General features: G+C 50.7%; 1 protein-coding gene across 2 annotated transcripts in view; it reads right to left on the bottom strand.

Annotated features, from left to right (window-relative positions):
* Nucleotides 1–12565, bottom strand: part of LOC105494072 (G protein subunit alpha o1) — a 166755-nt gene that overhangs the window by 72492 nt on the left and 81698 nt on the right. The window lies entirely within an intron of this gene.

Genomic DNA, 12565 nt, shown 5'->3' with positions numbered 1-12565 from the left:
TTCATGCTGTGTTTGGTGAAGTGCAGTGTATTGCAAGGGTGCCCCATTCAGGGTTACTTTATCATCATAAATATATACCTGATCCCTATTGTACAGATGAGGAAACTAATGCTGGAGTGGGGGTGGAGGGAGTAGAGGTCAGAATACCCAGAAAGGGCTGTGGTCAGGGGCTGCGGGAAGGAAGTGGCCGCTCTCTGGATGCATAGAGTCTGGAGATGATTTCTCCCAGGACTCCTGGTGCAGGGAGGCCAGGGCTGCTGTTATGCTCTGGGTCTGGTGGCCCACCTGTGTTGCTTAAGGGCGGTGGACCTCTCTCTGCCCACTCAACAGACACCTGCAGGGTCTGGCATGCTCTGTGCCATGCCACAGGGGCTCCATGTTGGGTGGATGACAGAGACCCAGAGCAATGCCCAGCTCTCTCTCTGGACCACCCCTGGATGCCTGCAGGAGCCTCTCAGGCCCTCTCCCTGCTGCCATTCTTGCTGCCCATCTCTCCCTTCTCATCATGGCCACTGCAAGCCTCTCCTAACGGAAGCCATGTCTGCGCCTTGCTTAAAACCTGCAGTGGCTTCCTGCTGAGCCAGTAACAAAGCCAAGATTCCTTCCATGGCCTGGAAGCTCTTCTCACCCGAAAGAGCCAGCCCCTGCCTCTTTCTTCCACCTCATCTCCTGTCATTGTCCCCACCGACCTCTGGGCTCCAGCCACACTGGCCTTCTCTCAGACCCTTACACTGGGATGGGACTCCCCTGCCTCAGAGCCTCTGCACAGGCTGTTTCACCTGCCTGAAATGTTCTTCCTCCCCACCTCCCCATCTTGTTTGCCCCAACAGTGCCAGTCCCTTCAGCTCTTTGTCAGATACCCTGTTCTCAGCACAGGCTAGGGCAGGCCTGCTGTCAGGACACTCTGCTCTCTGGAATCACTGAGGCTGTCCACCTGCTCGCCAGCTGAGCTCTGGGTAGCAGCACACCTGCTTGCGTCAGTTCACCATGGTGCACACAACACTCAGCACGCTGTTGGCACAGAGAAGGCCACGTCCATATTTCTCAAGTAAATAAACCAGTGAATGAATGAGAAAGTCAGGTGCTGAGGGCATCCAAGGGGAGAAAGAAGACATGTCTGGCTGGAGGGGCTGTGGAATGACATTCACAGAGCCATAGGCAGCCCTAATGAAAAGGAACAGAGCAGCAGCTGTTTCAGGAGCATTTACTCTGCACAGGTACTGTGCTGAGTGCACTGCTGACACTGGACACTGGTGCACGGTCTATGCAGCGCCATTTCAGTGTTTCCCAGTCACACAGTGTCTGCCACTCTCCTCCCTCTCTGTGATCTCTTCTGCTCTCTCCTTGTCTCTATTTCTTTGGGTTCCTCTCTCAGGCCACGCTGGGCCCCAAGTCAGAAGCAGCCCTCCTCAGCTCCAATCCTACAAAGCCAGCAAGAGGGCAGGCACTGAGGCATACCGTCTTCCAGCCTGGAATCAGAAGGGACAGCTGATTCTGGGAGGGGATGACACCACCTGTTTGACCTGTAGTAGCAAAGAGGCCTTGACACTGACCCTTCGCTCTGGTTCTGAAACAACTGTCACACCCACGTTCCTGTCCTGGCCCTTCACTAACAGGCAGTGAGGTATGGGCAAGAGGAGGGAAATGGCAGTAACTGTTCACTGAACAGTTACTTGGTGCCAGGCACCTTGCTTAGCTGTTAACATGCATCATTTCTTTTAGTCATAACAACCCTGTGAGTAGGTATTAGTATGATCTCCAGTTTTCAGATGAGGAATCTGAGGGTCAGTGAGCCAGGTGACTAGTGCTAAGTCCACTGGCTGGTGGAGGGCAGGGCCAGGATTCAAAGTCACATCTCTGACTCCTGCTGCCTGCCTTGCCTCCCTGGGCAGCCCTCTGGGGCGGTGCCTCCCCAGCTCTGAAGCGAGGTGTTGACTAGCTCTAAGTCTGTTGCTGGCTGGGGCAGGCTCCTAGGGACCTGACTTCTAGTGGAGGCCTCTTCTGCTACTGGCCCATCTCCCCTCTTCACCTCCCGCTCTTCCCTGGCCCCCTGCTGTGGCCACAGTGGAAAGGCAAGACCATTGGTGAATGGTGGGCTGGGGGCTGTGCACCCATGTGTCCTGCCACATGGGAACCCGGGGGAGAGGCTGCCATGGGAGCAGCAGTGCTGGCTTGCTTCCAAGCTCAGCCATCTCATGGTCCCGCTGCACTGGACTCAGCCTGGCCGGCCCTCCACCCTACGACATGAGTCATCTCCTGCACGGGGCAGCACAGCTGGCAGCCCCAATGAGAAGGAGAGATCTGTGGGCGGCTGGTGGCCTCCCCAGAATCCATTTCCTCCTATTCTATTTCCTTTTTCAGGAGCTTCCGGTATTCCTCTGGGGGATTTATTTTGTCCCAGGAACCCCTCAGCCCCCTTGGTCATGGTGACTGAGTCAAGAAGGGCAATGAGACACACACACACACACACACACACAGAGGACAGAGACAGAGAGAGAGAGACTTGCAGAACTTGGTGGCTGCTCAGATGCACCTTGCGCTTGCTGATGTCCCAGGATGCACACAAGGTTACGAGTGATGACCTAGCTGCTGGAGCCATTTTCCTGCTTGGTGCAGGAGTGATGCTATGGAGTCGAGGGTGAAAACCATAGAGGGGAGCAGAGTGGAGAGATGGGGTAAGCCAGGGACATCCCCTGAGCTGCTGATCAAGCCCCTACTCCCCACAGGTGTGTCTGAATTTCTGACTCTCTGGGCCTGCGGCTGTTTTGTATTTTATTTTGTTTGAATAAGCCAGTTTGCCAGTGTGACTGTATCTTCCATCACTTGCAACCAAAGTGTCCTAACTTACTCAGAGTGGGGTCTTCAGCAGTGACATAAGACCACTGTTGGTTGCCTGGCAAAGAAGAGGGAATGGAGCAGAGTAAAGCAAAAGCAGATGAGCGTGTGTGCAGGTGTGTGTAGCGGGAGGATGGAAAGTGGCTCTGGTTTTCCTAGGGAAGCCATCTCCATCTCACATGTGTAGGACTGTGACCCCCTACACTCCCAGCAGGGCAGGGGCAGATACCACCTTGGCTGTCCCCACCCTACCTGTGACTCACAGCCTTCCCCACGTGGCGCTGCGGCCACAAACCTAACCCCTTCTCAATCCCTGGCGCCTCTTCCTTCAGCAAACTAAAATCTACCTTACTGGTTTCCCAGGCTCCTACATGGTATATCTGGTGGCCAGAAAGGGACTATACATCAACAAAGGACTCAATTCTGGGGCTTGGACCAAATGAGGTCCCAGACATAGTCAGAAGAGAGACCTCTCACAGTGAAAGCTACAGTGCTCAGCACAGGGCTCTGACTTGAGTCCCATTACAGGACCACATGGCCAGCACTGCAATGTCAATTAATACTTTTACAAATCCTGTAATTATTTTTTTAGGGAGCACAATTTTATTTCACTGCATTTGTGGTAGGCCCAAAGTACTGATTTGTTAAGTAGATGTATTTAAAATACAGCACAATTTTGTGACCTTGTTTTGGGAATTTTTTTTTTTTTTTTTTTTTTTTTTTTTTTTGAGACGGAGTTTCACTTTTGTTGCCCAGGCTGGAGTGCAATGGCGTGATCTCGGCTCACCGCAACCTCCGCTTCCCAGGTTCAAGCGATTCTCCTGCCTCAGCCTCCCTAGTAGCTGGGATTACAGGCATGTGCCACCACACCTGGCTAATTTTGTATTTTTAGTAGAGACGGGGTTTCTCCATGTTGCTCAGGCTGGTCTCGAACTCCCGACCTCAGGTGATCCGCCCGCCTCGGCCTCCCAAAGTGCTGGGACTACAGGCGTGAGCCACCAAACCTGGCCGGGAATTCTTCAATTTTCAATATTCCAGGAGTCTCAAAATACAGGGCGCTGGCCAGGCAGGCCCCTCTCTGCTGTTGCCTATGGCTCTTAAGGCTGAGGTCTGCTTGGCAGCTGGTTTGCCACCTTGAAACAGGTACCACAAGCCCAAAGGATGCACACACAATGACCCCTCTCCAGAGGGGAGGCTGTCAGTTACCCCTGCATAGCTGCCAGGTGGGGTGGGATAGGGGTAGAAGAGGGGCTGCAATGGGGCGTCTCCTAGACATCCAAGATTGGTGGGGACCTCTTCGGTCCTGATGCCGAGGAATATTTATTTACGTGGTTATAAGATTTTCCCATCATCAGAGCAGAGTAATTAGGGCTTACAGTGGTGGTGGGGGGTGGGGGTGGAGTGTGAGAGAGAGAAAGAACACACAAGTGCAAGGCATCACCGCCTGCAGTTTTCGTTTACTGTTTGTTGAAGTCTTTCAATTAAATTTTCTTTTTAAAATTCCATGCCCTTTTCTACAGGCAATGAACATGTAGAGACTGATGGCAGCCCAGCCTTGAGCATCCACTCAACTCTGCAAGCCACGGAAGAGAAGGCAGGCCAGTCCAGATGAAGGCTAGGTGCTGGCTGGGGCCTCTGCAGGGCCCAACGTGCTGGAGCCCTGGAGGCTGAGTGCCTGCTCCAGGCTGAGCGACTGCTGTGGGAATGCATGAATGGAAGCACGCATGGCAAACGCTGTGGAGGAATCAGGATGGCATGGAAAGAAGCGTATTCTGCATCTTTCATCCTTTCCTCCCTGGACACATCTGTTCAGGCATGTGTATCCCTAGTAACAGGCCAGCACTTGACCCGGAAGCACACCCGTTGGATGAATGGAATCACTCAGGCACAGGATTCACTGACCCCTGCTAGCAGTGGGCATGATGAACAAGACTGACCTGTTCTTCCAGACCTGCTGTCTGGCCCCAAGGGTAAGACAACCATGAAGTACAGTGTGCTGCTGGGGGGCAGCTGAGATGGGCTTGGGGGGAGGGCACCACTTTTAGCTAAGGAAACCTAAGACTCTAAGGGGGAGGAACAGCTAAGAGACATTTCAAAAATCTGACACTTTAGTCCCTCTTCCTTTCCCATATTGAAAACTGCAGTTCCTTTGAGTTGGTTCTTCCCTTTAGACAAGGGTGAGGGAAAGCCACTGATGCTGCCACCCTGGGCCAAAGTACCAGTAGCCAGGTCTCAGGCTCCTTGTGGCAGGGCTTAGATGGTGGATGCCTTCCTTCAAATCAGGAGCTTGCAGCCCGATCCAGCCTTGGATCAGGGAGCAGTGCTGATGCCGCACTAAGCCCTGGAGAGCTAGAATTTCAGAGCTGGGAGAAGTCCTAGAAACCAAGGCATTTACCTTCTCATTCTGGGGCTGGCATCTCTGCTCAAGACTGGGAGCCTCTTGATCTTTGCATCTTTGTACCCACCCCTGCCATCTTGTGCACTTCCCCAGGAGGTAAGCATTTGTAAGTAGTAAGTAATTGAGTGATAAGTATTTATAGAATAATTGATTAACCAACTGAATAAAAGAAAATGAGTCCCCAAATGGGCTGGGTAACTGGAAGCAGCATGCTGAGATGGAAAGAGCACTGAGCAGTGATGCAGGGAGCTGAATGCTCTAGTCCTGGATCTGCCACATATTCCCCTGGGTAAGTCTCTTTCCTGTTTGGGCCAGATGAAACCTATGTTCCATCTGCAAAATGGAGCAGCAGAATGAGATGGGCTTGAATGGAGCAGTTTCAAGCTCTATTCACCTGGCTGGCAAAGGGTCAGGGCAGGGTCTGGGGCTGCTGTAGGTGGACAGCCTCAGCACCCAGCATGGGGTGCATCTACATCCTCTTCCTGGCCTCATGTTTGGGCTATGGGAGTATGAAGGCTTCATCTGTTACACCCTCCAGCCGCCATCAGATCTATCAACTACCACTAAAGTTATCTCTAAGCCCAAGGGGACTCAGGGAGACACAGGCCAGATAGCATCCTTGTTTTCATCTGTTTCAGAATTCATGCAAACCACAAGGTGAACTGCACTGCATTGTAGAGGTGGCACCACAATATTTCCATGATTATTAAAAAACATAGTGTCCTGAGCTCCACTGTGTGACTTAAATGTCAAGATTTCTTCTACCAGAGGAGATCCAATGACATTCTGAAAACTAAGTGTGAAATCTGATTCTGCCTCCCAAAAAGCTACCATTATCTCTAGGGGATACAGCTCCAGTGAAGGCCCCTGGTGGAACAAGAGCATGGGCGGCAATCCCAGCTGGCACCCATCTTTCATTCTGTTTAGGTAGGTGACTGAGATAGAGCAGGGAGCCCCCTGTTAGGGGCATGCTGCCCCCCCACACCCCGAAAAAGCATGGAAAGAGAGAAAAATCTTGAGTCTCTTCAAGGGAAATTCCAGGCACCTAGCTAGCCTTGAGAAGTAAATGAGCAACTTGAGAAGCAAGGAGGTTGTAATAGCTTAAAATAATAGCCACCCAAGTAAGTTAGAGCCACAAGATGTTTGGTTCCCTATGGAAACTAAAGATAACATCTTAACATATGTCCCCGAGTTGTTTTTCAGAAACCTGGACCCCCACCAGATGGAAAATGCCCATTGCAGCCAAGTAGACCTCAGAAGAGCGGGAACTAAGGACGGAATGCTGACCACCGATCTTTCTTCTAAATTTCTTCCTGAGGGGCCTGGAGAGAAACACACCTACAGGCCAGACCTTAACATTCATTTTGGCTGTCCCCAAGGTTTTAGACAAAAGCTCGCTCCCTAACCAACTGCAAATCACAGAATCTCTGGATCTACCTATGACCTCAAAGCCCACCCCACAAGACATCCTGCTTTTTTGGGCCAAACCAATGTATAACCTCCATGTATAGGTTTACGGTTTTGCCTGTAGCTTCTGCTTTCCTAAAATGTACCCTTGCCTTTAAAAGCCCTTGCTTGTAGGGCCATTGAGGAAGTGAGGTGTTAAGCATGAGCTGCCTCCTTACTCAGCCCCCTGCAGATAAACGCAGTCTTTTGTCTTGTAAACTTCAGTGTTGGTATTTGGCTTTATGGCACAGCTTGAGTAGACCCAGGCTTGCTAACATGACCTTGGGTGGCCAGTTAAGAACCTTGTGCTTCTGTTTCTAACATGAAAACTGCAGATAAAACCTTGCCCATTCCTCACTAGATTGCTTTGAGTAGAATTCATCAATACTTTATCAAAAACGACGATTGTAGACAAATAATGAGAATAATTGCCAACACACGTTGAGAAGTTGCTATGTGACAGGCACTATCCTATGCATGCTATAGGCATTATCTCATTTACTCTCACAGCAGATATGAACGAGGGAGGTATCAGGATCATTACTATTTTACTGTCCAAAACACCGAGGCTTAGAGAAGTTACATAATTTACCCAGGGCCATATAGTTGGTGGTAGAATTGGGGTTTAAACTTAGTATCCAGTACTTCCTGTGTCGGGCATTGTGCTAGAGGAATAGGATCTATGCTCTGCCCTTAAGGATTTTATAGTTGAGAGAAACAGGTATAGGCACAAATAGTGAGAAAATGAAAACTGGAGTATTTTCAACTGACTAAAGTCTCATACAAGTTCAATGCATGACTGCTACCAGTCCATCTGTTTACAATGTATTTTACATATGCAAGGATGTACACATATACACATGTACATTTTACATATGTTTATATATACACGTGTGTGTATGAGGAACTGTATTAACACAGGCCTGTTCAAAGGCTTTCCCCATCCCCCCACTGGTCCAAGTGAACCTTCTAATCCTGTAATTGTTCAGTTTCTCCTCAACCCTTTCTTCCAGTGTTAGAGTTTAGGCCAGCTCAGCCAGAACAAGGCCCTCTGCTTCTGTGATGCAGATGTAGGCCCTGGGCTAAGGCTAGAGGAAGGAGGAGGGGGAGAGCTTGGCTCAGAAGGTGAAGACAATTTACAAAATAATGAGTTGGGGTGAGGAGGGAGGGAGGAAGAGAGGGAAGGGGAGGAGGAAAAGGAGACTGAGAAGGAGGGAGGAGGACACAGGGAAAGGGAAGAAGCGGGGGGGAAGGGAGATAGGAAGGGAGGGGAAAGGGAGACGAAGAAAAAGGGAGGAGTGAAGGAGCGGCAGAGCCGGAACCCCTTTGGTGGGAGAGAGAGAAGGGGAGAGAGGACCAGCCTTGCTCGCTGGGGTGGAGAAGAGGGTCTCTGAAGAACCCGGGGGAGTAAGGCAGCTCAAGGGAGTGGGGTGGGACAGACGTGGGAGGCAGGAGAGGATGTTTGAGAACAGCAGGGGGAGCTGTCTCTGGTCCCTTTTCATGTTCTTAGAGAGACTCCGGATAAAGGATGGGATTCTTTGAATGATTTGTTTTGCCTGATCATACTGCGTCTATCTAAATGGGACTCTGCTCTGGACCCGGGCCACACAGGTTCTAGTCTTATTAGGCTTCCATGTCTACACTGTATACATATATAATTAGTACTGCATGACACTGGGCAAGTCACTTAGCCTCTCCATGCCTCATTTTTTTTTAACCTATAAAACAAGGACAACAATAGCACCCACTGCACACGTAGTTGTTAGTATTAAATAATTTAAGCATTAAGGAAAATTTATTAAATAACAGGACAAATAACAGGCCCATCCTTTTCCAATAAAGGCTCTGAAACATAAAAATGGAAAGCCGTTATTATCCTGGAGTCAGTAATTTCCAGAGCTTCAGTTCTCTGAATCTATCCATCTGATATGTGCAGACCTCCCCCACCTGGAAACTCCTTAGGTTTGGAAGGGGACACACCCTCTGTGGTCCGATCCCACCCAGCCTCCTGGCTTTCTGGCTGAGGTTCCACCTTGTGCCCATCCTTTTCCAACAGTCAATTAATCACCAGGCCCCTGTATTTCCTTTGTTGCTATGCATCACTCTGCTGGCTTTCTGACCCCTCACCTAGCCCCTCGCACCTTATTCGTGGTCTGTTGCTGGAGTTTCTTTACCTGCCTCCCCATCTTTAGTCTTCCCTCGCCATCCCCCTCCCCGCCCTGTCCACTCTGCACATGCCATATAGTAATTTCCTAAAATCTCACTTTCATTCCATCCCAGCTCAAAATCTCTCCATGGCTGCCTACTGCTAACAGGATAAACCCCAAACTCCTTGGCCTACCTTCCAGGGCCCACCAAATCTGGACCTAACTGGACCTTCCAGTTTTCCCACACCTTGCCCAGACCCCAGTCCTCTGTTCTGGCCACTGGCCTCCTCTGCCAGTTAACTCTCCTTTCCCTCATTACCAGCCACTGTTTCTACCATGTTTTTTCCTGGCTTCAAGGGCCTTTGCTCACCTACACCTGCACCTGTCAAACTGTACCTTTGCCTCAGGGACGGTTCCAGCTTCACTCCCACTAAGCAGCTCTTCCTGCCCACCACGTGCAAGGGCTGTGCTCACTCTGCCTGTGAGCTCCATCTTCCCAAGAAGATGACCAGCTCCTTAAAGGCTCCAACTCACATGCCTTTGAATCTTCACACAGGGCTTAGCACCAGCCCTACACATGGTAGGTTCTCAATCAACAGCTGTTCATGTAGTGATAAAGCTACAGGCACTTTGCCTTTTTTTCTGTGAACACTGGGAAAGTTAGAAATGTCATTCCATTAATGGGATGGGTCTTGAAGACCTACTAAGTGCTGAGCACTGTGTTGGCTACTGGAGTGAGGAGGTGATCCAAAGATAAACAACATAGGCCCTGATCAGAAGACCTCCAATGATGAAGGGGTTCTTAGGCTGGGCTCCGCTGGTGGGCCAGGCCCCCCTGAAATTGCATGCAGAATCTCCTAGATGTGTGCTGTGTCCCCTGTTCTGGAAGGAAGGCTCACGGGTTTATGAGCTGCTCAAAGGACTCTGACTACACCTTAGGGCCCACTTCTCTACAGAAAGATGCATAAACAACTGATCTTCATGCTAGTGTGTGAGATAAGAGCTTCATGGAGAAAGCGCTGAGCTGAGTTTCTTCCTCAGGAGAGGAAAAGGTAAGGAGGCTTCATGGACAAGATGAAGCTTAGCGGGCCCTTACTGAGTAGGGCAGTTCCACGGGGAAGAGGGGAAGAGAAGAGGAGTGCACTAGAGGCAGAGAGCACACCCCAGCGAAGGCCCAGAGGCGTGAGAGTGCATGGGGTCCCTGGGAGGGGTCTGTAGTCTGAGGCTGGGGCCTGGGGTGTGGAAACCACAGAAGGATGTAAGGAGGTCCCCGCTGTTTGCTCTGCGCGGAGGTTCTTTCAGGTTCAGGCTCACGCATAGTCACGGGGCTCCAAGTGACTCCACACCAGAGAGGCTGAGGGAAAAACCGGCCAGTCCTCTTTCCCTGGGGGCCAGGACAGGCGATGAGTCCGCTGCCAGGGGAAGTCAGCGACACCTACCTGTTCTAGGGGTTGACACTGAGATACAGCAAGGAAGCTCTTAGGTGCTTTTCTGTGTGGAGAGTGCAAGGCTGGCTGGCCCCGGCAGGTGGTGGGAGTGGGGCTGTCTTCCTCCAGACACCCCCTGATGACTGGTGGTGGGCAGCAGAGGTGAAGAAAACATGAGAGGGAAGGAAGTCTCTTCTGTTGAGACCAAAACATGGATCTGGACTTCTACAGCATAAGGTGGTTTCCCCAGCATCCAAATGGCAGATCCCATAGATGGAGTGTGGCTGGGGACCCAAGCGAAGAATGTGGGGACCCAGCTCTGGGCTCAGGGCATCTGGACATCAGCAGCTGCCTGGCTGCAGGTAGCTCCAGCTGAACAGAGCTTTATATTCCTCTGCGCCAGGCTCATTCCTCCCTTAGGGCCTGGGTGCTTGTCTGGAACTTTCTGTCCCCTCGTCCTCCCACTCTGAAGTATCTGCTCCTCCCACCCCCAGATCAGGCTCTCACATCACCTTATTTTGTTTTCCTTGCAGCCCTTAGCATTATCTGACATTATGCAGTCACCTACTTGTGGGCTTGTTTGCTGCCTATACTGCTAGATAGGAAGCTCCATGAGAACATGGAAAGGGAAGGATCTTGGCTCTGAGTTGCCCCTACACCAGCAGATACTGCAGCCCTCTCAGGTCTGGTATGTGTCCTTATCGAGAGGACAGAAGTGGTGGCTTCCACTCTCTTCTGCCAGCTCCACAGGCTGCGAATCCACACCAGTCCACTCCCAGGAATGCCTTTTCCAGCTGTCTGGCTTGCTGTGGTCTGGGTCTTGGGTTCACTCCTTTCCTGCTCCTCACAGTTGTAAGAATACAGGAAGGCGGTGCCTGAGTGTCACACCAGACAAGTCTGTGTTGCCCTAGGGATGGGCCAGGTGCTGGCCATGGTGCCACCTGCCATAACGGAACTGGGCTTGGACTCGACTGTGTCCAGTGGACTCTCCAGGGAGTCCTGCTTAGCTCTCAGTCTCTCCTTCCATTGGAACCTTCCCCTCCTTCCTGCTTAAAGGCTGACTACTTGACTGGGAAATTCCACGGAGGAGAAATAGCCAGAGAAGGGACCCTGTTTCCCAGGGGCCTGCAGTACAGTCCTTAACGTATCATAGTCCTAGCGATTCCCAAGCAATCATCTCTCCATTCAGGATAATAAAATGGAAAAAAAAATCCCATGGGAACAATGAATGTTTTCCAAAATGGAAGGAGAAAAGTATTCCAAAGCCACATTGACTTTTCTGGGTTATAATCAGTATAGGAGATTTTCAGGAAAAGCTGGCTGGGAGATGAATACATTTGCTCCTGGAAGATCTCACACACCCTGTGTGTGTGTGTGTGTGTGTGTGTGTGTGTGTGTGTGTGTAGGGGGTGTGCCTTTTGCACTGTGTCTGCTCTCTGGCTGAGATTCAGACACCATGCTCCCCACTTAGCCAAAGGGAGGGAGAGAGACCAGAGGCCTGTGGCTTGTACCATGACTGAAGATAAGATGAGGCACTCCCTGCTCTGGGCTGTAATAAAATAAGTTAAATAAAATGAGTCAGTATATGTAAAGTGTTTAGTATGTGCCTGGCAGCCAGTAGGTGCTCAACAAATGGTTGCTGTTTTCATTCCTACTATTGCTATTAAGAAGAACGAAGCAGTGTACACATCTGGGCTAGTTCTAATGATCTGAATAGGTGTTTTCTGAAACCAGACACCATTCCCTGCTGTGCTCATTCCTGTATCCACAGCACCTAGCTCAAAGCCTCGCACATCATCAACCTGCAGTGAATGGACCCATCCACTCCCCCATTCCCTCTTTCCACAGGCCCTGGCTCTGTGACCAAACCCAAAGCCAGTCTTCCAGCGAGAAGTGCTTCCTTTGCAGAATCAACTTCCCAACTTAGCCTCCAGGAGGAGCAGCAGATGGGCCCAGGTGCCCCTGCTAGTGCCCAGTTTCTCCACCTCGGGCTGGCCTCGGGCATACCCTCAGTCACCCAATTCCCCAGCACCTGGAGGAGTCAGTGCCTGGCCTGGATGACTCTGCCCCATGGAATTAGGATTTTGTGCATAATATATTAAATTTTACATTTAAAGCTGCCTGTCACGGATGATTTATCAGACACAGAGACAACCAGGACAGTTTTCCTCTGTGAGGAAGATGATTTTTAGCAAAGACAGGATGTGTGTATAATGTACAATCAAATCACACAGCAATCAGAGATGAATGCTCAACATCCAGAGGCTCAGATGCAGAGCCCAGGTGCTTGGAGGCTCTACCTGTCCTCTGCC

The sequence above is a fragment of the Macaca nemestrina genome, chromosome 18 (assembly GCF_043159975.1).
Source record: "Macaca nemestrina isolate mMacNem1 chromosome 18, mMacNem.hap1, whole genome shotgun sequence".
Lineage (NCBI taxonomy): Eukaryota > Metazoa > Chordata > Mammalia > Primates > Cercopithecidae > Macaca > Macaca nemestrina.
The sequence above is the reverse complement of the archived record's forward strand: the minus strand, read 5'-3'. Positions and strand labels throughout refer to the sequence as shown.